Consider the following 26,760-nt stretch of genomic DNA (forward strand, 5'->3'; position numbering starts at 1 on the left):
CCTTCCCACCTGCCTTTAGGGACCGTCTGTCCCGGGGAAGGGCCTCAGACCGGGCTTCGCACGGACACAGAGCCTGCTGACCATCCGAGGGAGACGCTGGGGGCGGGGAGCGTGCAGCACAGGACAGGGGGTGGCTGGAGGACTGGACACCCGAGTCCTGTGCGCTTTACCATGTGTCGCTCAGGAGCTTCCATAAGGAAGAAGAGACGCCGGGGCCGGGAGGGTCGCTCAGCGCAGCGGCCCCGGTCCCGCGCTCGGGTAATAGATGGGGCTGGAAGCCACAAGCCCTCACCAGCCGGGGGACGTTTCCCTCTCGCATCAGTGATCCTCCCTCTCTCCCTCCCTCTCCCTTCCTCTCTCTCTAAAAATCAATAAAAAGCAAAAATCTTAAAAAAAAAAAAAAAAGCAGAGAGAGACAGACACAGGAAGGAGAAGGCCCTGTGGCCACAGAGGGGAGCTGGGAGTGTTGCCGTTGCCAGCCTGGAAACTCCAAGGATTCTAGCTTCCTATTGAAAACGCTTTATACATTATTTATTTTTAATCATAAAAGCACAACTTGTAAAAATGCACACAATACCGAGGTATGATAAGGGAAAGGTCGGCCGTCTCTTGGCACCCCCAGTCCCCATCTCTGAAGTAACCCAGTTTCATAGTTTACTCTGTTTTGATCAAATATACACTTATATTCATATGTGGGGCAGGGAGTTTTCACATATATTCAAAAATAGGAACATGTTGTAGGAATTAGTCTATAGCTTGCTTTCCCACTTATTTTACAATTAAAGATGTTTTATTAAAAATAAAGGTAAGAAATGCTTGAAACTTTATTTTCTCACTATTTTACTACTATTTTTCTAATTATTTTTACTGTCATCTGTGAAGCTTTTTGTGAGTACTGTGTCTGTATGATAGAAACCCCATGCACTGGAGAGCTGCTGACCATCTCTTCCCCGCCGGGTGCTCCCCACTGTCACATCGGGAGGTTGAAACTGACCACAGCGGGAACATGGACAGCAGGGAAATTGGCAAACTCTGCACATCAGCACCCCCTTCCCCAGAGAGCCGGCACACCGCGGATAATACCCAATTCACAGCATTAAGATGAGGATCTTTAGCCGGCTGGGCGTGGCTCAGCGGTTAAGCGTCGGCCTAGGATCCAGGCGATCAGGGTTTGATTCCCGGTCAGGGCACATGCCTGGTTGCAGGCTTGATCAATGACTCTCTCTTCATTGATGTTTCTACCTCTCTCTCTCCCTCTCCTTTCCTCTCTCTGAAATCAATAAAGATATATATTTAAAAAAAAAAAAGATGAGGATTTAAAAAAAAATTTTTTTTAAGAGAGATCGATTTGTTGTTCCACTTATTTATGCATTCACTGGTTGATTCGAACCCACAGCCCTGGCGTATCAGAGCGACGCTCTAACCAAGTGAGGCAATGAAAGGCAGGATGAGATACTGAGTACAGCCTACATAGTTAGAACAACGGACTCTGACACCAGCTCCTCTACCTATCAGCTGTGTAAACGAGGCAAGTTGCTTAACCTCTCTGTGCCTCCATGTACTGTAAAGGGAAAGAACGTTGTTACCTGCCTGGGAGGGTTGAATGAATGAGTCCACACAGAGCTCTTACAATAGTAGCACCTGGGGCAGCCTTGCCATCCAGTAGAGGCTCATCATTTCAGGAACATAGTGACACCGGTTCACACTGTCAGGGGCTCCGCTCCTCATCTGTGAACTCAGGGTAAGGACACCACCCTTATCTGATGTTTTAACTGAGGAGGCACTTTTTGCAGGAGTCAGTCCACTAGTGTACAAAGTCCTGGGGGTGAACTCTCCCCCTCGGACCTTGTCTAGAATTAAGTTAAACAAATGGGAATACGGGATCATGTGCTCCCATTCGCAGGCCATGTTTATGAGGTCAGGAAGCCCAGTGTCCTGGGATGTGGGCGGCGAGGGCTGGGGCGGCAGATAAGACTGACCCGTGTGTTTGCTACATGGCTGTTGCGTAAGAAAGATAAAATTCTGTGAAATCAGAGCTGGGTGCATCCTAAGACCATTCTAATTTTAGCTCCCAGAAAACTGAGGCCCAAGGAAGAATGTATCACAGTGAGGAACCTGACTTCATTTTTTATTTTTTTAAATTTTATTTTAATTCTCACCCAAGGCTATTTTTTTCATTTCTTTTCAGAGAGAGTGGAAGGGGAGGGGGAGAGAGACAGAGAAACATCAATGTGAGAGAGACACATCGATTGGTTGCCTCCTGCATGCACCCGACCGGGGCCCGGGATCGAGCCTGCAATCAAGGTCCGTGCCCTTGGCCAGAATCAAACCTGGGACCCTGCAGGCCCCTGGCCGACGCTCTAACCACTGAGCCAAATGGGCCAGGGTGAGGAGCCTGACTCTAAATGGCTGTCTCCTTAAGGCCAGGGGCGGTTTCTGCTTAAACCAATAAAGTCACTTTGAGTAAAGGAGTCGGTCCGTCCGGGAACCCTGGGATCTTGTCTCTCAGGCCCTGTCTTGTTAGCTCTGAACTCGTCTGATGGGATAAGAGTTTTGGACAAAGACGTAAACGGGTGCAACACCTTCCCTATGTTCCCACTGGCCCGGTGACCAGCCTCGGAGCATCTTAGCACAAGAGCACCTGGGCTGGATCCTCAGGACTCTCCTGCACTTTGGCCAAGTCGGTTGCAGAGCCAGAGTTTTTCACCAGCTGCGGCTGTCACTCCAGTTCACAGAGGCGACCGGCCGGCACTCCGAGGGGCAGCTGCCAGCTCTGACTTTTAAAAGGAGACCCTCGGCCTCAGGAAAAGCGACGGAACCAGGTAGGGGGTTCTTTTTAGGAGAAACACGCCCCTTTATTACAAAACTGAGGTAGTCGACCCCATCTTAAGAAAAAAGCAAGGGATTAAAAAAATTCAAAGGTAGAAAACAAATACTAAGTGCAGGGTGGGCTGGTGCCAAGAGCGACTGCTGTGAAGAAAAGCCCTAACTTCACAGACAGTCCCTGTCCCGCTTTACAGTGACATAGCCGGGCAACCAGCCTTGGGCGAGCCTCTTCCCCTCTCTGGGCTTCCGTCTCCTTATCTGTGAAATAAAGGGTTCGGATAAGATAAAACTGAAGAACCTCTTATATCTGAGACCTTATGATTTCAGAGCAGCTGGACTGAAATGTCCAGGAATGGATTCCAGCCTGGGAGAGGAAAGAATTTCTATTTTAAAATAGCCTTTATTTTTATAGGGGAGTTTAAGGTTCACAGAAAATTGAGCAGATAGTATGTATAGAGAGTTCCCCTATACATAAGAGTAACCCTCTCGGCCCCTCACTGATTCTCTAATTCCATTTGTTCCATTTGTTCCAATTCCTGAACCATGACCGCTACATTATTATTAACTGACCATAATTACATTCGGGCCGCCCTCCGGGTCGTACAGCCTCTGGGTTTTGACCAATGCTCGATGTCACACGCCCACCCTTCCTCCATCCTACAGAATAGGGCGCACGGCCCACCCTGAAAATCCTGGGCTCTGACCATGCACCCCTGAGATAACTTTTTCAACTTTGAGGGTCTGTGATTTTAAATATTTAAAAGAAACAACTGGCACAAAAACAACCACAGCAAAACAAAAGTCATCAGGGGAACTCCGAAGCATCCACATGACCGTTTGACAGGAGGAAAGGGTCTGATGGACTGGGGGTGCTGGCTCCCGCTAGGCGCCCTACCACATCTGCGCCCCAGCTGTGACGACCGAAAATGCCTCCAGACATTGCCAGGTGTCCCGGGGGGGGGGGGGGGGGAATTGCCCTCAGTTGAAAACAACTGGATTAGAAAAATACCCCCCCCACCTATTTCTCACTGTCCTGTCCTTTAGAGCCACTCTGGGGCAGAGAGTACCAAGAGGTGGGAGCGGGGCCACCCCGCAGGCAGGAGGGCGAGAAACGTCGGACACTGTACTTTCATCCCAGGTCTCCTCCACCAGGAGGCCTCCCAGGATGAACCCTGAGGCAGCCACACTCTAGTTCCCTCCGGCAGGTGATCGCACCTGGTCGCCCGGAAACGCAAACCATGCTTTTTGTCCCCGGGCACCGTGGGGACAAGACCGCCTCAGTGTGGGGATGTCTTTTTGGGCCTCCGTGAAAACAGCTAGCCAGCCCCAGGGCCGCAGTTTTTAGGTCACTCAGGCAGGGGTCCGCTGTGAGCCCCCGCCTCCCTAACGGGTCCCTTTCAAGCCCCTTGGCCCAGGCTGAAGACGACAGGTAGGCACGGCTCCCCCAACACACATACACCCCCTGACGGGTGGGGAGGGCCTCAGCTCCTGGACAGCTGTCTGCAAAAACCCTCTTTCCCTTCATCCCCCTTTCCTACCCTCCGTGGGCGGAAGGCCCCAGCATCTCAGAGTTTTTAAGTCCCGCCTGGTGATCGCGCCGACGTGTGACATCTATCATGTTGGGGCTTCGGCCAAACGTAGAACAAGTTGGCTTCACTGTCACCACTGTTTTTCTCCTGTGGGTGTCAGGCCGACCCAGGCCGTCTGAGGGCGGGACTGTCTGGCCCCACTTGGCGTCGGGCGTCTGTCTGGCTCCCGTCTGACACCTGGCGGGGCGCCTGGTAATGCCCCCCAACCAGCAGGGGGCGCCACGCCCCTGTCCTCGCAGCATTGGGACCCCCCTCTCCCCCGGCAACGGTTCAGCTGGTCTTTGTTAAACCCCGAGAGCAACCCTGCAGGATGGAATTAACAGGCGGGGCTGGAAAAGGGGGATGTAAGCGAGCCTGTGCCCGGCGCCCCGCTTCCCAAAGGGTGGCAGGTGGCCCGGGGGCGGCGGCAAAGGGAGCGCTCGGCCTGCGCGGCGGCCGGCCCCGGGCTCCCCCTGCTGGCCGCGGGGCGCGCTGCACCGGCTGGAACCGCGCCCGGCAGCCCGGCGGGAAGCGCGGGTCGGGGTCCTCGGGCTCCCCCTGCTGGCCGCGGGGCGCGCTGCACCGGCTGGAACCGCGCCCGGCAGCCCGGCGGGAGCGCGGGTCGGGGTCCTCGGGCTCCCCCTGCTGGCCGCGGGGCGCGCTGCACCGGCTGGAACCGCGCCCGGCAGCCCGGCGGGATGCGCGGGGCGGGGTCATCGGGCGGCCAAGTTCAAAGGCGGCCGGGAAGCTTTCAGGACAGAAGCGTGGGTCCAAAACACCCCAGGCGCTGGCCAGGCCCAGGCGGGCGGTCCGCTCTGCCGATGGGCCGGGAAAGACTGGGCTCTGGCTCAGGGCCTGCGAAGAAAACTGTCCTGAACGTGCGGCCCCGGGGCTGAAAGTATCCGACTGAGCAGAGGCACCTGAATAGACCTTCCAGATGTTTAAAAAAGAGTCCACTGTCATTTTACTGGTTGCTTGCAGAAGATGAGCGCATTTGGGAAAATAAATATACGTATGGGAGGGTTTTTAATAAAATAATTTATGTAATAAATAGAACAGAAGTAGCATCTGAGTGGCTTGAAGACCTCGAACAACCCAGTTGTGTACAACATAGGAAATCCAAATCGCCATCCTGTCCCAAACCCCCAGCTTCCCTCCCTGGAGGTGATCACCGTCAATGGTTTGGTGAGTTTTCTTTATTAATAATAATAACAGCAAAACATGGGCCTGTGAGACGGGCACTTTTACTACTCCCTCTTTGCAGATGTAAAAGCCAAGGCTCAGAGGGGGCGGGCAACTTGCCTAAGTTTGCACAGCTTTCTGCCTTTTAGACTCACCTGTTTACAAACATATATTATGTGAGCTCATATGCATATGTTTATGTATACAGGGTGGGGCCAACGTAGGTTTACAGTTGTGAGTATAGTCCTTTCCTGGGGACAAGCCTGGCATGTTTTTGGATGTACGAGAGATGCTTTTATTGTGTTTTGACCTGTAGCATTTCTCATTGACTAAGGTGCCAGCTCTCAAAGAAATACTGAGGGTGAGGCAGGGAGAGACTCAGAGGAGTTTGATTCAGCCAGCACCCATGTGAACTTCGAAATAACCCTGCACTTGTCTGCAACACAGCTCAGCACCCTTGCAAAGCAAGTGTAGCACCGAGGGGCAGGGGAGTTGATGACTTTGTCCCAGAGGTAAATCACCTGATGCCACTTGGGGGAACTCGAGCTCTCCTCACCTTCTTAGAACTCACAAGCAACAGAGACTATTTGCTGATACCAAGGGATGGGGTGGAGGGGGCAGCTCCGTGCAGAAGCGGCTTTCGGTGCCAGTGACTCACTGGTGAGCAGCTTCTACATTCGGCAGATGGCGGTGCTGCTGTGCGCAGCGACGGAGCCCAGGAAGTCGGGAAGGCGTGTTGCCACACTTCCCAGGCGCTTGTTTCTAAACATCAGAGAAAAGCCACGGCTTGGAGGACCTCGCACCGAGGAGCCAAGGAGCCCAAGCGAGGCTGCAGTCTCTGCAGTCCCACTAGGCCTCCTGCTGGGAGGCTGCGGTGGACCACGGGGAAGGGACCACGGGGAAGGGACCACGGGGAAGGGACCACGGGGAAGATCAGACGCGCTTCTCAGACTCTGAGAGCACCGGCCGAGAGCGCTCGGCCCACAGACGCCTCTTTGTTCCTCCCGAGCACACTGCCACATGGAAGGGACCGCCAAGTCTTCATCAAATTCCCAAGCGGTCCAGGCCAATCAAGTTATGAAACCATAGGACTCAGGGGAGAGGAGGAACTTATGGTCACTGAGGCGGGCAGAAATAACTAAGTGTTCACCCAGCGTTTTGGGCTCTTTCACCGTTGCCTTTGTGTTCCTTAGTGTCCCCGCATGCGGAGCCCAGGCTGGGGGGAACGGGACTCAGGGCAGATCGGAAGCCTGAGATCAGAGCGTCAGCAGGGCTGGTGTCTTCCAAGGCCTCGGTCTTGGTTTGCAGGTGGCCTGTTCGCCCTCTGTCTTCACATGGTGTCCCTCTGTGCCCGTTAGCTGTCCCTTTCGCACGCACACGCACACGCACACAGTCACTTCACCAGCAAATCCTGGAGGCTCTGCCTTTGAAAGAGATTTTAGACCCATTTGCTCTCGCCCAAGGCCTGTCCCCTTTGGCCGGGACAACGACAGTGGCTCCGGACGGGTCTCCCCACTTTGACTCTTCTGCTTTTCTAATTCGTTGTCTAGAGAGGTCACGTGAAACCCAAATCGGAGCAAGTCGCTTCCTTTAAAATAAAACCCGAAGCCTCATCACGGAGTCCTCGCTGGCCTGCGAGACCCTACGAGTCCCCGGCCCGCCCGCCTCTCTGGTCTCATCTCCTGGGACTCTCCTGGCTGGTCACTCATCCCTCGTCCCTCGTCCCTCGTCCCTCGTCCCTCGTCCCTCATGCCTCGGGTGGTCCCTCCCCTACCTCAGGGCCTTGGCAGGGCCCCTGGGAGCGGTTCAGGGGGCACCTCCTCCCAGAGGCCTTCCCTGACGACTCTGTCTAAAGTGACCTCCTCCTTCTTCCTCTAAACTATCACACTTTCTGTCCTTCAGGACCTGTACCCTGATTGTAAGGACGGTGACCTGTTTCCCCCTTGGTTCCTGCCCCAGGATAGAAGTCCCGGTTCCCCACTGGAATTTGAGCTCAAAGCTGCCCCCCAAAGCTCCAGCGCAGCTCAAGAGCGGAGGGGAAACGCGGTCACAAGGGCTCACGGGTCGGAAAGCAAACTTTCCGTTTAAGTGGCCCTCCTGCCTCCCTACCGTCAAACACCACGGGCACCCTTGCTTTGGGATTTCCCAGCCCAGGGACTCAAGGCGCTGGGAGGCAGCGTGGCCCCAAGGGGCTGCGTAAACCGCCCACGGGGGCACGTAGGGTCCGGGAGGAGACTCGCTGAACCGGTCACAGCGTTTGCGTAAGGAAAGGACTCCCCGCCCCGCTGCTCCCGCAGTTACCTGCGGGCAGTGGATTCCCAAGGGGACAGCCGGGGGGCGGGTGAATTTTCAACGGGAACCTGGTCAGTCACAGCAGCGTCCACTCCTACTGGACTGTGGCCTATGTCATACCCTATTTTTAATAAAATTATTATTATTCATTTCAGAGAGAGGAAGTGGGGGGAGAGAGAAACATCAAGGATGAGAGAGAGTCATCGATCGGCCGCCTCCCGCAGGCCCCCGACTGGGGATCGAGCCCCCAACCCCGGCATGTGCCCCGACGGGGAGTCGAACCCTGACCTCCTGGCTCCTGGGCGGACGCTCGAATGAGCCACACTTCTTGTAATTAGTTCAACTGATGCCCAGAAGCGGAGGTTTCGCTTTCTGCTATGTACACGCTCCTCTATTATTTAAATTCAGCAGGACGCACGCACAGATTCAGCTGCCACCCCAAGCCCGTGTCACGTGTCTGATAAAACTCAGTCCAGCTCAGGGCTGAGCCCCTACTACGTGCCAGGTGCTCAGCGCTGGGGGGGCGCGAAGGTGAACGAACACAACCCCGGCCCCCAGACCTCACCGCCCGCGACCAAGAACGTCCAGCTGGACCGCCCTCCTTTGTCTCAACAACTTGCCCTAACAACCCGCCAGCTCTTTTAAAAAAAAGTCAGAATCTTCCTCAGTGCGCAAAACGCTGAAAACTCCTCAGGTAGGGGACAAATAAAACCCTGTGTTGCCCCGGACAATAGTTCCAAGAGGATAACACCAAGTTTTTGGAGCAAAAACAGCCAACAAAATAAGCCCTTAGTTGTCAGGACGGCGCGGATGGAACTGCCGTTTATTTGGTGCAAATCCTGACACACACACGAAGGTCATTCTCGCCCCCCCGACACTGTAGTTCTGGGCCCCACCCCAACCCCTTTTCCTTGAATAAATATTTTTGTAACATTGCCTTTACTATCCTGAGTTGAAATTCATAGATAGCGTAACCCACTGACCCCCAAAATTTCTAAAAAACCAATATGTCGCTCTAATATGGGAGAAATAAAAGTCAGCATTGACCGCACAGTATGCATTGCGACCGGAAAGCGCTCAGGGGGCTCGAGGAGACAGCGGGTGACGTTTGCACCGGCCTCTAACGACCGCGCCGGGGCCTCGGAGGAGGGAGGCGGCGTTCGGCGGAACGTTTGCTGTCCCTTTGGCTTTGTATTTGCTGTTTCCAAATAAAGGCCAAATGGGGACACGTAAGACCCCGTGAATGACCGTGACAGGGGAGACTCGACTCGGGCAGTGACCACACGACGCAGCACCCAGAGGATGCGCGAGGGAATCGTACCCCTGAAACCTACACGAATTTATTAGCCGGCGTCACCCCGGGACCTTTCACAAAATTCAGAGAAGCTCCACGGAGGCAGCGGCCACACGTGGGGCGCGGCGCCCCTGTGGGACGCTGGTGACTCGGGTCCCAGGCGTGGGCCTGCGTCCCTGACGGCATTTTCCCAAACGGCCAACAGCCGTCGGTCAAGCGCCAGAGCCGCCCTCCCACCCACAGCAGAAGCATTCCTGGGGGTCGGGGGGCTGCGGAAACCCTGCTGGGGTTTGTATTGACATATAAAGAATTAGGGCCCCGGTTCAAATGATGAAAAATAAACGGGCGCCCCAGCCGGTGTGGCGCGGTGGCCAGAGCGCCGGCCTGCGCCCTGCAGGGTCCCGGGCCTGTGCCTGGGCTGCAGGCGGCATCGGCAGCCCGTGGGGGGGGCAAGCAATCGATGCGTCTCCCCCCCTCTCCCCCTTCCACTCTCTAAAAATCAGTGGGGAAAAAATATCCTCGGGTGGGAATTAAAAATAAATAAACAATAAGGTTTGTGTCGATGTCTGGTGGAACGTGTCTAATTTTTTTTTTTAACGACGGCAGCTTTATTGGGTTGTTGCGAAGTTGTTCGTTTTTTAAATCCTCAGCTGAGGATATTTTTTCCGTTGCTTTTCAGAGAGAGCGGAAGGGAGAGAGAAACGTCGATGCGAGAGGCACATCCCCTGCAACCGAGGTTCGTGCCCTTGGCCAAAATCGAACCCGGGACCCTTCCGTCCACGGGCGGACGCTCTAACCACGGAGCCACGCCGGCCAGGGCGGGACATCCCAAATCTTGAGGGGACACGAGACACCTCTGCCCCACAGGCCAGTGGGCCGCGAGACTCCCCCACCTCCACCCACCCCCTGGAAGCCTTGCGAAAGCCGAAAGCTCTGTGGCAACGAAACATCCCCGAAGGACGGCGCCGCCCGCGTCCTTAAAGGCACAGCTCTTAGGAGAACTTCAGGTCGCTCGGCCGCTCTCGGGGCCACCGCAGCACCGACTCCGCACCCTGTCCCCCCGCGGGGAGCCCAGGGTGTGCCAGGCAGGTGGGCGGCCTGAGCGGAAACACCTGCCCCTTCGAGGGACAGGCGGAACCTCGGGCAGCGGGTGAAACCCCAGCTCCAGGGAGCACACGGTGCTGGGACGGGGCACGGGGGGGCCAGGCAACAGACGACGGGACTGAGAGGCCCTGAGAGACACGGCAGGACATGCTGGACGGGAGGGGGTGAGCCGAATGGGAAGTGCCACCCGACCTCTGAAGCTCCGTGCTTCGCCGCAAGAATAACTGCTGCTGACGGGGCCCACGTTGGGTGCATTGATTAACTAGCGGAGCAGCACCGGCGAGACCGCCACAGCGAGGTGCTCAGCGGGTGTTCGCTGCTCTTGCTCTTGTCGTTTTATTTTCCCCGATTGAGAAATACCGTCCTGCAGGCGGAGAGGCCACCCCTCTGACGTCTCCTCTGCTCTTTGGCCTCTGCCCGGGGTCCGGTCACAGAGCGTGTGACTCAGACATCTGTCAGCTGAGGTGACCGTGATCCAAGCACTCACCCCCCCCCCCCCGGGGTCTAGGATGCAGGGTCACACAGGCCCCAAACAAGTACCCAAGTGGGATTCGAGATGCACCCGCGAAGGCGACAGACTCAGCTTCTATTACGGTTCCTAGAACTAGGTCGTCCCCCACGGAGAGTCCTGTTATGACTCAAAGTGAGAGCTGAGTGACAAGCTCAACTCTTTCTTTTTTTAAATACGCTGACCTGAGGGGGCTGCGGGAACAGGGACGGTGCATTTTTACCAGCAGAAGACTCCTGTAGAAAGCCCGGAGCTTTTCCAGGGAGTGGGCATTATACACACACAGATCTCAAAACCAGCTTGTAGCTCAAACATAATCCTTTTGTGGGCGTGTATGTGATTTTTTTTTTTTTAATGTGGCAATTCCCTAGTATAAAAAAGCTGTTCTCCAGGTGGGGGGGGGTGTCACTGGGGAAGGGGGCTGCTAGGCTCAGCAGCTCATGGACGAACGGAGCTCTCGCGTGGGGGCCATTCAGGCCTGGGTTCAAATCCTGCCTCCACCTCTTACTCGCTGTGTGCCTTGGGGTAAATGTTTGGTAACTCCTCTGAACTGATGCGGGACACTCATACCCATATCCATCTGGTAGACTTTTCGGAGGGATTGAAAATAAAATCGAGTTCCTCGGGTGAGCAGAGGAAGGAAGGTATAGCAGTCAAGGGCATTAGCTGTGCAACCAGCCTGAGCTCACATCCCGGTTGTGATGTTGCACCTGCCACTTTTTGTTCACTCACCCCAGGGACAGCTGCTTACCTCTGCGGGCGGGTGTAAGAATGTGTGACGGGGGAGGCGACCTGCTTACCTCGGCCTCTGAAAAGGGACGGGCCACCCATTCGGTGTGGGCAGGCCCAGACCCTGGGCTTCCTTAGGACCTGGCCAGGGGGTTGAAGTCGGTCCGCAGCCTGGAGTCGGGCAGCAAGCGGCTCCGGGCGGGCTGTGGGCCAAGGTGAGGGTCAGTGCCACGGGCTGGCGGGCGGGCACTTCTCTGCTCCGCCCCCGAGCCCTCCCCTCTCTCCACCCCGCCAGCAGGACTCCAGGTTTGGGCTCTTAGGACATGATCCCCGCGTCTATCAGCAAAAGCTGGGGAAGCGCTGATTTTTAAATTGATGTCAGCTTTTCTTACGGAACTGAGGCTAATCAAAGGGTTGGTGCGGGGAGGGGAGAGTCAAGAGACTTCGCCAGGCCCTGGAATCGCCGGGAGTTGCTTCAAAGACAACTTGGCACATTCCTTTTCTGGGTAAATTTAGTCCCGGATACAGTTGCAGATTTACACACCTGCTCCTGTCCCCCGGCCACAGAGCGGCCCCGTCCCTGGTTAAAAAGGGATCTGGGGTTGACGTCAGCAAGGGGATGCGGCAGCCGGCCAGCCCAGTCTCGGAAATCCTGTTTGTTCCGCGGCCGACGGCCAGTGAACCGAAAGCTGAGGTTCGCCTCTTCCAAAGAAGGACTTTCAGAGAAACGAACTCTGACGTTCTGCTCTGGAACTGTCCTCAGCAGCCCCGCAGCCGGCCGGGCGCAATGGGCCGGACTTGGGGGGCAGGCAGGCCTCCGAGTACCTGACGCCCCGCTTCCCAGCTGGAAACAGGGCAAGAAACCTCCCTGCTGTGCTCGGGGTGAAGAGTGGGTGAGGTCAGACCCCGCGGCCGGCCGGTTTCCTCCGTCGCCCCCCACCGGCCCCTCCCTTCCTGGAGCCCGGGTGGCGGACAGTTTCCCACCCGGCTGGGACTCCATTAAAACAGGGGCCCAGTCTGGGTCTCTCTCCTGCAAGTGACCATGTCCTTTATTTCGGGGGTGGGAGGCCTGGCTCCTGAGGCCATCCCAGGGGACACACCTGCTTCACTTAAGCCCGTCCCGGCCACCTCGGTCCTCTGGCCAAGTAGGCAGTTTAGACAAGGGAACATGATACAGTCCTGGCGGGTGGGATGGGAAATCTGCTGGGGAGCCTCTGGGAAGGTTTTTGTTGTGTTTTGGTTTTGTTTTGTTTTTTTAATCGTCTCCCAAGGATAGTTTTTTCCCATTGCTTTTGGGAGAAAGTGGGAGAGAGAGAGAGAGAGAAACATCAATTGGTTGCCTCCCGCACTTGCCCCGCCGGGGGATGGAGCCTGCAACTGAGGTACGTGCCCTTGGCTGGAATCGAACCCGGGACTCTTCAGTCCAAGGGCCGATGCTCTAAATCACTGAGCCAAACAAGCCAGGGTGGTTTTTGTTGTTTTATAAAAGGATATGAGGCAGGTTCGTGTCCTTTCCCGTCTCTGACAGAAGCCCTCCTGGGCGGTCAGGGCAGCAAACCGGGGCTGTCGGGGCAGGAGACGGAAGGGGCCTCCGTGCTGGGTGCTGGCACTTGCCAGTGAGTGAACCAAGCCAGCAACCCTGACATTTGGGCCCCTTGTTACGTAAGAGAATAAATCTCCTTATTGTCTTCGTGAGACGTTTGCTGCATGTAGCCCGCAGGACCCCTGCGGTGGTGATCAGGGCTCTCCGCAAATATTTGCCTTCTCTCTCTCCGGGCACCTGACCGGGCTGTACTTTTCTACCTTCTTTGACGTAAGATGCAAATATTTGGCTTGCTTTGGCCAAGGAAATGTGGGTGTAATGACTGTGTGTCATCTACAGACAAAAGATGCTGTTTCCCACACCCTCCTGCCCGGCCTGAGCCACCAAGGAAACATGAGCGGAGCCTCCCTCACCGGGGGTCCCTCAGGGACTGTGATAAACAGGGGCTTCAGCAACACTGTACCCCTGACGGAAATCAGGAGTAAAGTTGGTTGTGTAAGACCAATGAGACTTGGGGGCTGTTTGTTTCTGCAGCACAGCCTCACTTTTTCTGACTGATACACATCCAAACGGATACATTCAAGTGAGAGAATAGAAACGTCAGCAGAGAAATACATGGGAGGGAAAAGAGATTTGTCCTGGAAGGTTCCTCTTCGTGATGTGAAAAGTCTGAGTCCTTTCTAGATAATTCACTTTGAGGCCAGACTGCTGAACAGAAGTCTTATCCCTCCCCACATTGCCTTTAAGATTCAGGCCTCGCCCCGCCGGGTGTGGCTCAGCGGTTGAGCATCGACCTAGGATCCAGGCGATCAGGGTTCGATTCCCGGTCAGGGCACACGCCCGAGTTGAGGGCTTGATCAATGACTCTCTCATCATTGATGTTTCTATCTCTCTCTCTCCCTCTCCCTTCCTCTCTCTGAAATCAATAAAGATATATTAAAAAAAAAAAAAAAAGATTCAGGCCTCATCTATCAGAGAAGCAATTCCACTTCTGGGTATCTAACCGAAGAACCAAAACACTCATCTGAAAGAGCAGATGCGCCCCTATGTTCACTGCAGCATTATTTACAACAGCCAAGATACGGAAGCAGCCCAGGTGCCCATCAGTAGGTGAGTGGAATAAAAAAGTGGTGGCACGTGTGGTACAACGAAATATTACTCAGCCATAAAAAAGAGTGAAATCTTACCATTTGCACAATACGGATGGACCTTGAGGGTATTATGCTAAGTGAAATAAGCCAGAGAAAGACAAATGCCATGTGACGTTGCTTATATGTGTAATCTTAAAAAACACACAAAAAACCCACAAAATTAATAGCTACAGAGAACAGATTGTTGGTTGCCAGAGGGAAGGGGGCTTGGGGGTTGGGTGAAATGCTGAAAGGTGTCAAGAGGCACAAACTTCCAGTTGTAAAAATAAATAAGTCTTGCCTGGCCGGGCGTGGCTCAGCGGTTGAGCATCAACCTGGGATCCAGGCGATTAGGGTTCGATTCCCGGTCAGGGCTCATGCCCGGGTTGCGGGTTCGATCAATGACTCTCTCATCATTGATGTTTCTGTCTCTCTCTCTCCCTCTCCATTCCTCTCTTTGAAATCAATAAAGATATATTTAAAAATAAATAAATAAAATAAAAATAAATAAGTCTTGGGGATATAATGTACAGCACGGAGCTGATAGTTAATAACACTCTATTGCCCATTTGACAGCTGCCAAGAGAGTAAATCTTAAAAGTTCTCTTCAGAAGAAAACATGAATTTTGTAACTTTGTATGAAGATGGATGGTCACCAGACTTACTGTGGTGACCATTTCACAGAGAATACAAATAGTGAATCATGTCGTATACCTGGAACATATCACGTTATATAGCAGTTACACCTCAATAAAAACACACACACAAACTTACTACCTTACAGTTCTGGAGGCCAGAACTGCAAAATCAGTCTCACTGGGATAAAATCAAGGTGCCCACAATGCTGTGCTCCTGAGGGCCAAGGAATGGGTCCTTGGTTCGAGCGGCGGCCTGCATTGCTTGGCTCGCGGCCCCTTTCCATCTTTGAATCCAGCGATTGCATCATTCCAAGCTCCTGTCTTGCTCTTGAGTATGGGGACCCCTGTGACCACAGTGGATAACCCAGAATCATCTCCCATCTCAGGGCCGGCCGATTAGCAACCGTAATTCCTCTTGGCCACGTAACCGAACACACTCACGGGGGCCACTGTTCCGCCCACCACACCACGTCTCAGAATTGTGAAAGCCAAACGGAACCGTCTACGTGAAGGGTCAGGACAACGTTTGGCAGAGTGAGTAATGGATAAACAATGCCTCAGGCTTCCTAGGAACTCATCCCATGAAATGACTCACCGGAGGTCAAGTTCACGCATCATCTGGGGGAACACGGGCCTGGGCGAATGCGAGCGACTTTGAAATTCAGGCAGAATTTGTTTTGCTGTAGTGACATCCAGGGTTGTAGCACCTCGTGGCACTAAAGGGATGCTGTACATCATCAGAGCCAACTCTCGGATTTTACCAGAGTTCACCGCGGCCTGAACATGTTCAGAGCCCAGAGAAGCTCAGCAACCTGCTCACGATGGCACAGCTAGCGAGGGGCAGAGGCAAGATTTGAACGCAGCTCAGCCCCGGAGTCTGTCGGGCGGTTGAGACGAGACAAAGGCTCAGGCCCAGCCGACGAGGCTCTTTGTGACCGCGAAGCCAAGCCTCAGGAGACCTCGTCACTCTGCAAGGCACCTGGAGCCACTGCCTCGCTCTGAGCCCCCGGGGTGCAGATTGGAGCCACTGACACCCCCGTGGGGGGGCGGCTCCGGGGCTGCAGGCAACACCGAATCCTCCCTGCCACCAGTCGCTCCCAGAGAAGCTGTTTCCAGTTCTCATAACAGCTCCGCTCACGCGGCAGAAACTCTGAACGTCAACCACGGTTAGGAGCCAGGATCCGAGCATATGCTGGAGCCCGAGAGAAGAGCCGGGTGGCAGCCTCCTCCCGGGAAGGAGGCCCTTCTCCCAGGCAGGGCTGCGTTTCCAGCGGACCTCCCCCTTCAGCCTGGAGCCCGCCCGCTCCCGGACCAGATGGCCCCGCTAGCCTTTTCTTTCTCAGGCTCCAAATAAAACGCAACACCCGCGGAGAGTTAACCAAATTCCACCCACTGACGCGGCTCCCTCTTTGCACAGGTGCTCCTGAAGTCACAGAATTGGACACCCACGCAATCTGACATTTCCCACTGGGAGAGGAGGCCCGGAGCGGGTGCCCAGACGTTCACTGAGCTTCCAGTAAATTTTTCCTGGGCTCTCGCCAGGGACCCGGCATCGCACTAGGTCTGTGACACAGATGAACTGGGTGGCGATGGGCCCTGCCCCTCACGGGGCTCCCGGCCCAGGGACCAGCCAACATAGGCTCATTCCTTTGCTGGGAGAGGTGCTCTGAAGGAGGGGTAAGCACGACTGAGGGTGTTTATCAGAGGCAATCAGGGAGGCCTTCACGTAAGAGGTGATGGGCCAAAGCTACAGGGGAAGGAAAAGTAGGGGGGGAACAGCTATTACAAACACTGGGTGGGGGGCATCGTTTGCAAAAAAGCCTGAAACCTGTAAGACAATGTGATGCTAGAGATGCTAGTAGGCCTTCCTCAGAGGTTTGAAGAGTCTCCTGAGGCTACGGAGATGTTTCAGGCGGCAGAATGACACCGTCGGAGCTGCATTTTTTAACGGTAAACTTACTGGGGTAACAGTGGTTAATAACATTACATAAATTTCAGGCGTATCACATAACAGGATATCTGCAGATGCCGTGGCGTGCTCACCACCCAAAGTCTCCTTCCATCGCCACATATTTGACCCCTTTGCCCTCTGCCCTCCCCACCGCCTCTGGTGACCACCATTCGGTGTCCCTGAGGTTCCTGCTTTTTTAAGACTCCCTGGCCGACAGCTAATCAGCAGCAGAGGCGGAGCCAGGCCTTGAACTCAGGTCTCCGGCTCCCTGTGCACCACCCTTTTCACCGGCCTCCAAACGTGCACCCAGGTCCCACCTCTTGTGTTTGAGGAAACTTTTCCACTTGTGTTCAAACCCCTTTCCCCACCCGTCTCGTCTCCTGCATGGTCCGAGTGAGCACAGCCCATGTGCAGGCCCACCCACGGGTGAGGCTGGGAACCAGCCCTGACCTCACCTCCAGCTGTGGGTGAGCACAGCCCATGGCGCAGGCCCACCCTCACGCCTCCAGCTGTGCGTCTTGGGGAACGTTAGTGAACATCTTTGGGCCTCGGTTTCTCATCTGTAAAATGATTTATTAAAAAAGTTCATCTCAGATCATTGTTAACCGCAATTTATTTATTTTAAAAAATGTTTTTATTGATTTCAGAAAGAGGAAGGGAGAGAGAGAAACATCAATGGTGAGAGTCATCGATCGGCTGCCTCCTGCACACCCCTGACCGGGCATCGAACCCCCATCGCCTGGATCCTAGGTCGATGCTCAACCGCTGAGCCACGCCGGCTGGGCTGCTACGACAATTTAAAAAGATCAACGCCTGTAATGTGTTTAACTTAAAATCAATACTTGATCAGTAGGAACGCTTTTCACTGGAACTCCCTCCTCTGGGGGGAGTCAGATTCTGGCTGAAGTTTTCTGCCCACATTTTCTAGGGTCTGGAAGTAGCCGCTGCTTTTTGTCTTTCCAATGCGCCTCCTTTGCCCTGGGAAGGCTGGGCCCGGCCTGCGGCAGGGAGGAGCCTGTGACCCAGGTGCCGCCGCTCACAGGGCTCCACCCCACCAAGGGGCTGGTCGTGGATGTGGGAAGGGGGCCACCTTCAGTCCCTGGGCGGGGTCCTTATAGAGGTGCTGCCAGCGAGAGGGGCAGAGAGCCTGAGAGCCGATGAACACAGGGAGCTTGGGGGCAGCGCCCAGTCCCTGCTTCTGGCCCCCGGGGCCCTGGGTGTCAGCTCTTTCTTTAATCCCCTGAACCACTCAACAGCCCTGCGTGTTTCTCGGGTCACAGGTGCCCACCTCACTTTAGTCAAGCTGAGAGGAGGTTTGACCCTTGCAACCCAAAGGGTTGTGATGAATTGTGTATTTGTCTGGGTCACAGGCAATTCTGAATCATCAGCTTCGAGCCCCAGAGTTGAAAAAGTCCCCTGAGCTCATCCAGGACAGTGGCTTAAAAACAACGAACAACACTGGTGTTAAGTAGCAAAGCCTTCAGGAACCCAGATAAAAATTGGGTAGGAGAGGAAATGCAGGGGGAGCTGCGAGAGTGTGGGGGACCCTCACCCTGCCCCCTCCTGCTGGCTCCCCCCCCCCACCCGTCTCCAAGTTGATGAGCTGGGCCCCGGGCCCCGCGTGGGGAACCGCCTGCTCCGCGTCTCCCGCACCTGCTCACCCGCCTCAGCGGCGCCGGCCCACAGGGTCCGCTGCAGAGCCTCGAGGTCGTCGCTTCCTTCTGCGCAGTCCCCCTGTGCCTCCCGGCGAAGTGACGCTCACCCACGGGCGAGGCCTCGGGGCAGATGAGAGCCGGTCAACACGCCCCCTGCGCGGCGCTTCCCGGGGACGGTCTCCGCGTCCCACTCAGCTCCCGGCTCACGCAGCCTCCGTCCCTCCCGACTGTTCCTCGTGGGGCCTCGTGTCCAGCTGGTGAGGTGCCTAAAATAGGCAGATTCTGCACAAGGTGTGAGTGCAGGAGGGACATGAAGACAGGAGGCTTCACGTTCGAGAAAGTGTTTACTTAGAACATGCTCCCAGGGCCTGTGGCGACCCCATCACTTCCCCCGTGTGGCATTTTCCCGGTGCCAGGCACTGTGCTCTGGGCTGGGCACACCTGCCCTCCTTTACTGTTTACTCTTCACTCCTCACCATAGGTTTAGGGATTATTTTTATCCCCGTGTCAAAGATGAGGCCCAGAGGAGCTCAGGTGCAGGCCCTGGCGGGCAGCTCAGTTGGCAGGAGCATCGCCCGATGCGCCAAGGTTGTGGGTTGGACCCCCGGTCGGGGCGCATCTAAGGCTCAATCAAGGATCGCGTCCGTAGGTGAAACGACAAATTGATGTTTCTCTCTCTTTCTCTAAATCAATAAAATATTTAAAAAAAAAACAGAGCTCCTGTGCAGTAGGACTGGGACTTGAACCCAGAGCTCGCCTGACTCCAAAGCTGAGCTCTGGCGTATTTCTGAGATGAGGCCCCCTTTGCTGCCGACCCTCTAGCCCTGGGCGAGGGTGAAGCGGATAATTCTCCGCAGGTTTTGTGCCCCGCACGGTGGGACACGGGCAGGCCCTTTGCCCGGAAGCCCTGGGAAACGCCTTGTTTCCTCTCGCAGTCATCTCGTGAGAGGCCCTCGCGTCTGCCATTCGCTTGGGCAGCCGAGGACGGCGCGGGTCTCGGACTGAGGCCGCCCGACTGTCCGCGTGACCACATCGATCGCGGTTAACCCAGCTTCCCCTTTCTCTGGCCCTTAGAGACTCCTCCAGCTTTTCCAACCCGAGCCCCACGTCTGGGTGTCACTGTGCTGGGGGGGGGGGGGAGAATCTGGGGAGCGAAGGTGAGGAACTGGCCTTGCCCACCTTGGAGCCCGAGGTGTCACCAGACAGGGCAGGTGGCCTGTTTCTTGCTTCATAGCTTTGGGGTCATGGTGGCGGCGGCCGGAGGCCGTGTCAGGTGTTTTCTTAAAACGTGCCAGGTGTGAACCGTAACAGTGGTCACAGTAATAACATCCCTGGTGACTTTCCTTGAGCAGTCGCTGGACGGGGCACACGCGTCGTCTCTCCTGCCCTCACGGCTCGTCCCCCCAAACCAGGGCAGGTGCTATGGTCCCATTTCACAGATGTGGTCGCTGAGTTCTAGGGAAACTGGTAACATATCGGAGCTTCTTGCCCGAGGCGCCCACTTGTGAATAGCGTGGCCGGTAGCTGGACTCAGGCAGTCTGACCTGGAGCCCAGCTATCTTATATATTAAGTGAAAAAAGCAGATTTCAAAACAGTACAGGATACGACTCAGCAATGGGAAGGAACAAAGCATGTGCGACAATTACGCCGAGGGACAGGAACAGGTAAAAGCGTGCGCGCCGGGCGGCTTCGCTGACGCGATACACACATTCAGTCGACAAAGTCCTAGGAAATGCAAACTGACAGATCGTAACAGGTGCCCAGGGGCGGGCAGGGGCAGGAGGGCCCGCAAAGCGTGACCCACCCTGAGGCCGATGGGCTTCGCTCCCTGATGGTGTAAAGGCCCCAGGTGCGTAAGAATGTCACACTGTGTACTGGAAATGCGTGCCGTTTACATGCCAATTATATCTCCGTGAAACTGAAAAACAGTATCAGGCAACGTTCTGGCTTGGTTTGTTTGAAAATTAAAGTGTGTACATATATGTGCATCCATGTGTATATAGATATATTTATACGTGACTTAACACGACTCACAGGCCCGGTGTGACCTGGTCCCCGGCCCCATCCCCAGCATCACGTCTCACCACTGGCCTGAACCCTCCGCGAGGGTCACCTTCACCTCCGTCCTCGCAGGTCCTCGCTCACCTCCCGCCTTCCCGAAAGCTCTTTATTCCCTCTGCCTGGAGCAGCCTCACGGGGCCTCTTGACGTGTTGGCCTGAGGCCGTCCCCCTCCCCTCCTCCCTCAGACCTACCCCTCCCCTTTGACACCTGGAACCAACCATTTAATGCTTTTTACCTGCTGTTACCTTGTAAGTTCCAGGAAGGCAAGAGACCTTCTGTCTCTAGTTCGTGGAGGATTCATTCCTACTGTGTAGCGCCAAGCCCAGCACATAGTAGGTGTTCCCTAGATCTGTGTTTGCATGAATGACCAAAATGATATTTAAAACCCTAATGAATAAAACCCTAGTGAATAAATACTACTCACTAAGACTAACATGTCATTAAGGAAAAAGCACACGATTAATAGTCTCCAATTTGCAGCCAGCATCCTATTAAGAATGATTATTAATGCCTGGCCGGCATGGCTCAGTGGCTGAGCTTCGACCTAAGATCCAGGAGATCGCAGTTTGATTCCCGGTCAGGGCACATGCCCAGGTTGCGGGCTCCATCCCCAGTCGGGGGCGTGCAGGGGGCAGCCGATCAGTGACTCTCATCACTGATGTTTCTCTCTCTCTCCCTCTCCCTTCCTCTCTCTGAAATCAATAAAGATGTATTTTTTAAAAAATTCTTTAGTGGAAAGGACTGTGGAGTAAAAGAGAGAGGGAGAGAGAGAAACACCGATGTGAGAGAGACACGCCAATCGGCACATGACCCGATCAGGGCCGGAGATCGAGCCTGCCACCAAGGCACGTGCCCTTGGCCAGAGCTGAACCAGGGACCCTTCAGCCCAAGGGCCAGCGCCCCAACCACTGCGCAGACCAGCCAGGGCGGTTCGCATTCTCGCAGGTCTCCGTGAATCCTGCCTTAACCAAGGCCCGAGGGACTCCCCGACCCACTTCTGGGCTCAGTCTCCTGGGGTATCGGCTCACATGGTCTTTGGAAAACTCCACGGCACACATAGGAGAGAAATTTCGGGAAAGGCCAATATCCCCTTAGTATTGTTATGAAAATTGCTTGGACTTTGCGTCCCCCCTGAAAGGGTCAGGGGCTGACCCACAGTGAGACCTGAGGTGTGATGGTGGGAAAAGGGGGGCCGGTGGAGACGGCTCACTTTAAACAGCAGCGAGACTGGGCGACGAGGGTGTCCCCCGCAGCCTCCGCTCTGGCCCTGGAGCAGCTGCGGGACGGTGGACGGGCCCCTTGCCCTCTGTGAGCCGGTTGCCTGGTCTGCTTTATGAGGAGGGTGATCTCCAGCCCACGCTCGCTTCACCACGCACCCCCCAGTCCCAGGGAGGACCCCGCGGGAACTTCAGAGCTACTCTGTCGTTTGCCCAGCAGAGGGCGATGGAGACCAGCCCTGGCTGGACCACTGCCACCCCGAGGCCCTTCGCAGCCACCCCACCCAGGCACAAGGTTCCCGCCTGATCCGGGCGGTTTCCTTGGCACCGGCTGGCACCAGGTCTCTCGGGGCCCTTCACGTGGACCCTAATGCGGTCAGGAGGGGATGCTCAGGCTCTCCTGGGAAGAGCAGAGGGAAGTGGTTGGGGCAAAGGCACATTTCCCCCCTTCTGGGCCTTTGGGTGAGGACCCACCCAGGAGCTGCGACTCCTCCCGAGGGCCCCTGCCTGCGGCTGGGCGACGTCAGCGCCTTCCCAGAAGAACCCCCCACGCGGGACCGGGCCGCGCGGGGGCGGGGGCTTTTGGTGGGGAAGGATGACACCACTCACGCGGCGCCTCCTGGTTCACCTCTGTTGTCATGGAGACCACAGCATCCTGGCCGCCGTGGTGAGGCCAGCCGGGCTCCCAGAAGTGACCCGGAGCTCAGCCCACTCTCCGCAGGCTGCGGGCCCGGACCCTCCCCCGGGGGTGCCCTGCTGGGCCACCTGCCTGCGTACAGGACCCTCAAGGCCTCGGAGCACTGTCTCCCTGGAAAACACTGAGGCTCGCTCCAATCCAGCCCTAGACAATATGAAAACGAAGGAGGTGGCTGTTAGAATAAAACTTTGTTTATAGATAGACAGACAGAAATAGTCAATAAAGACTGTGAGTCCCTTCAGAAGATCGCTGGCTTCACCCACTTTCTCAAGTCCCTTGCAGAAGCGAATACTGGGCACCTGGGAAGTGTCAGGCAAAGGCGGGGGGGGGGGGTGGTGATGATAAAGCACAGCCCGCGGTGCTGGACGCCCGTGCGTGAGGCCCGTTAGTCTCCGCTCGAGGTGGGCAGGGGGCCGCCCCTACTTGACAGAGCAGGGGACTCGGCGTAGGCCGCTAACCCGAGCCCAGCCGGGAAGAGAAGCCGGTCGGGGTCCTGAACCGGAGCTGGGAACGGAAAGGTCAGCTGCCGCGGCAGATGCGACCCCGAGTCTCTGCCCCCGATGCCTTTTTACCCCACTGAGACCGTGCATTTGATCTTTAACGGTCTGTTGGTCGTGGAGACGGTCGGGGCCAAAAGAACCCGAAGGAGAAACAAGGAATCCGTAGGAATATAAACGCAGCTGGCACTGGTCGAGCGCCCACGCCCGCCGGGCCCTGTGCTAAACCGTCTACGGTCATCACCGCACGGGACCTTCCCAGCGATGCTGTGAGGTCGGCTTCATCACGTTGGTCCCACTTTGCTGGGAAGGAAACTGAGGCAGAACAGGTGGAGCATTTGCCCCTGTTCCGCAGCCGGGAGACGGATACCTAGTCCTGGACCCAAGGCCTTTCCGCCTAAAATGTGTTATAATCTGAAAGCCGGCTGGGGTAGGGCTCCTTTTGTCTCCCCGGGGGGACGTGGCTCAGCGAATGGCATCAACAAGGTGAGGCCCCTTTTTCACAGCGCGTCACGGCGCTTCCCTGGCCGGATCGAACCTTGTCCTCGCCACAGTCCTGAGGAGCCGTCAGAGCCGGTCCCGCAGTCCCCGCGAGGGGCGAGCTCCGAGGGGCTCTCAGGGCGACTCCTTCATGCCTCTGTGGGTTTCAGGGGGAGGAAGGGAGCGGCAGAGCGAGAGAAACATCCACGGTGAGAGGGAGCCACGGGTCGGCCGCCTCCTGCACGCCCCCGACTGGGGATCGGGCCCCAAACCCGGGCGTGTGCCCTGATCCGGGAGCGAACCGTGACCTCCCGGTTCAGAGGTTGACGCTCGACCGCTGAGCCACACCGGCCGGGCAAGGTTTTCTTAACTGCTAAAGAAGACGAATGGCCTTTAATGACGCAAAAATCAAGCCCCCGCCACAGCCAGAAGTGGAAATAAGTGGAATGGGTGTCCATCAACGGATGAATAAGTAAGTAAATTACGGTGTACACACAATGGAATATTATTCGGCCTTAAAAAGGAATGGGATTCTGGCACCTGCTGCAACAACATGGATGGACCTTGAAGACACTGAGATAAGCCAGCCACAAAAGGGTACGTTTTGTCAGATTCCACTCATATGAGGCGCCTGGGATAGAAAAATCTACAAAGAGAGTAGAACAGGGGCTCCCTGGGCAAGGGGAGAGGGGAGCTAGTGTTTCATGGGGACGGGGCCCCTGTTTGGGACGGTGAGCGAGTCCTGGAGGTGGGTGGTGGCAACGGTCGCACATCAGGACCGTCCTCAGTGCCACTGAACTGTGCCCTTAATGACAGTTAAAATGGTAAATGTATTTATTTTTTGCATGTTTCACCACAATGAAAAAACGTTTTGAAAAACAAAGAGGAAAGGGCCTTCGCTCTCTCCTTTCTTATTCAACTTTCCCTGCTCGAGGGGGGATTCTCACGGGTTGATTGACGTGGGAGCAGCTTTAGCATAAGGCCCATCTCAGGGGTTGCTGCCTCGAATTGAAAGCAAGAAAGCGTCACAGCTTTAAAAATAGCTCGCCATGGTGTTTTCGCTAAATGCAGGAGACTGGTATCTGGTATTCCCCTCAGGTATTTCAAATGAGCAAGATCTGGCCGGGAGGGGGGAGAAGAGGGAGCGGGTGAGTCACTGGTTTGGCAGGAGAGGTCGTCATGGGGTGACCCTCCGCGCAGAGCCGGCTCTGCACCTCCCGTCCTCTGCCCCGGGGCAGCCGGGTCACCAGGCGCTGGGCTGCCAGGCTGGCAGCTCTGCTGTGATGTTCAGCGGGAGACATTCCTCCCTGTGACTCAGTGACTCCGCGTCCCAGCAGATGGGCCCACGAAGCCCTGGGGGAACCCGAGCCGGCGCTGAGGTCGGGACCCCGGACGGCCAGGTCCTGGTCTGCAGCCTTGGGGAGGGCGAGCAGGGAGCGTTTTTTTCTGTTTGCTGGAATGCTAACTATCTAAGAAATGATGGACTGGGCCTGCTTATCTTGATGATCCCGATTAGGATGGCCTGAGAGCGTGGCACACGGAAGCGGGCGGCAAATATTTGCCGAGCGTTTCCTTATTTGGAGGAGGCAACGGCAGGACCGGTCCCGGCGACGGGCAGCCCGGCGGGCGCAGGTTCTCACTCAGCCTGCGCCACCTCTGGCTCCCCCACGGGGGCCCTGGAAGCGGAGATGGACTTTGGTGGCACTGACACGGGCTTCACGTGGGCAACGCTGGTTGGCCCGAAGGACCGTGACGTCTGAGCAGGTAACTAGGTTATTAATCAGTGGCCACGGGCAGGGCCTCCTTGGAACGCGTCTGCACACTCATTCAGCAACCATTAACCGAGGCACCCCCTGCGAAAGATGAAAGAGCAGGAAAGAGAAAGTTTTTTGTTTGTTTGTTTCGCTCTTTTTCTCTTTAGTCTCCACGCGGTTGAGTCAATCTGGGGCGGTTTAGGGCACAAACAAGCCTTAGCGTCAGACAAGCCTCGCGTTAGTCAACCAGGGACTCTCGGTTGCAAGGGACAGAAACTGGGTTTAAATCAGCCAGAGGGGGGGAAAGAAATCCCGGGGGTGACTTCAGGCACAGCTGTATCCAGGTGCCCACGTGATAGTGTGAGGGAGCGGTTTCTCCATAGTTTTCAGCTCTGCCTTCGTTGGCCCCGGGGGTTGGGGGTGGGGGTGGGCAAGGCAAGAATCTTCCCGGGAGCTCTAGGCTCACATTCCAGCAGCATGACCACCTCCCTTGAAAGAAACCTTCTTTCTCAACGAGACTGTCTCGCAGGCTGAGAAAGAAAGAAATGCTGTTCCCAGAATAAAAGGGAATGGCGGCTGGGCAGGCGAAAACAATAGGTGTCCACTCCCTGTGCAGAAATGCATGCCTGCGGGAGAGAGGGTTTGGGTTCGGGAGCCACTCGCCTGGCTTTTTGGAGAGTCAGCAGCGTGGTCAGCGTGGCGAGATGCGGGCGCCGGGCTCGGCAGACCCCGTGGGAGCACGGGCTCCCCTCTAGCTGCGTGGCCTCCAGCAGCTTGCTCAGAAAGGAGTCGTGCTAATAACTACCACGTGTTGGATGTGAGAGCGTGCTGGGCACTACGTGTGTGATCTCATTTCCTGACAGCTCTCAAAGTCGCTTTTATCTGTAAAAAATGACCCAGTTTACAGATGAGGCAGCTGAGGCCCAGAGGGAGTACGTGACCTAGTCAAGGTCACTAAGCTAGGAGGCCGCACTCCAGCCCAGGGCCCTCTGACTCTCCCTGCGGCTTTACTCACCCTCATAAATACGACCGTCTCCCCCAAGGGACCCACGGCGTGAACCTCGACGCAGCACTTGGGCTGTTCCCCAGGAAGGGGGCCACCAGGAGACCAGGATTCCCTTCACCCCTGCTCACGCCTCCAAGCCCGGCACCCATCCCAGCCGCGCCTTGTACCCCTGGTTTAATCCGAATCCCACCGTGACTAGTGGGCCCCTGTGGGCAGCAGCTCTGGCTCCAGCCCTCCCCTGACCTCTCTGTCACCCCCTCCCACGGCCCGGGAGCCGGCCCAGAGGTCTGATGAAAGGGAAAGGAGGAGAGCTCCAGGTGAAGACTGCCTTGGGGTTTTGAGATAAGCACGTTCGATTTGGACGAGTTGTAACTAGAAACGAGCTGAAGTTCAGAGAGGAGAGCTGGGCTCTGCGGGGATCCGGGGCTGGGGTGGGGGCGGGGGCCGGGCTGGCCCTAGGCAGATGCAGGGTGAGACCTTAGAAGGAAGGAGCGGTGGGAGGGAGGGGAGGGGAGGGGAGGGGTGGGGGCTTGGACCAGCTCCTTAATAACCATTTTGCAATGTTCTGGCCTTGGGGACAGAAGTCCACACCGGTGACAGAGCTGACAGGGCCGTGTTCCCCCCAC

General features: G+C 56.0%; 1 long non-coding RNA gene across 1 annotated transcript; it reads right to left on the reverse strand.

The window, feature by feature from the left end:
- Positions 1–5,813: 5,813 nt before the first annotated feature.
- On the reverse strand, positions 5,814–12,038 carry LOC308567693. Its single transcript, XR_014000356.1, has 3 exons — positions 11,896–12,038; positions 11,575–11,706; positions 5,814–7,000 (listed from the first exon to the last, which is right to left on the reverse strand). It is a non-coding gene; the product is annotated as an uncharacterized lncRNA (long non-coding RNA).
- Positions 12,039–26,760: the final 14,722 nt, after the last annotated feature.

Source organism: Miniopterus schreibersii (assembly GCF_964146895.1).
Source record: "Miniopterus schreibersii genome assembly, chromosome: 15".
NCBI lineage: Eukaryota > Metazoa > Chordata > Mammalia > Chiroptera > Miniopteridae > Miniopterus > Miniopterus schreibersii.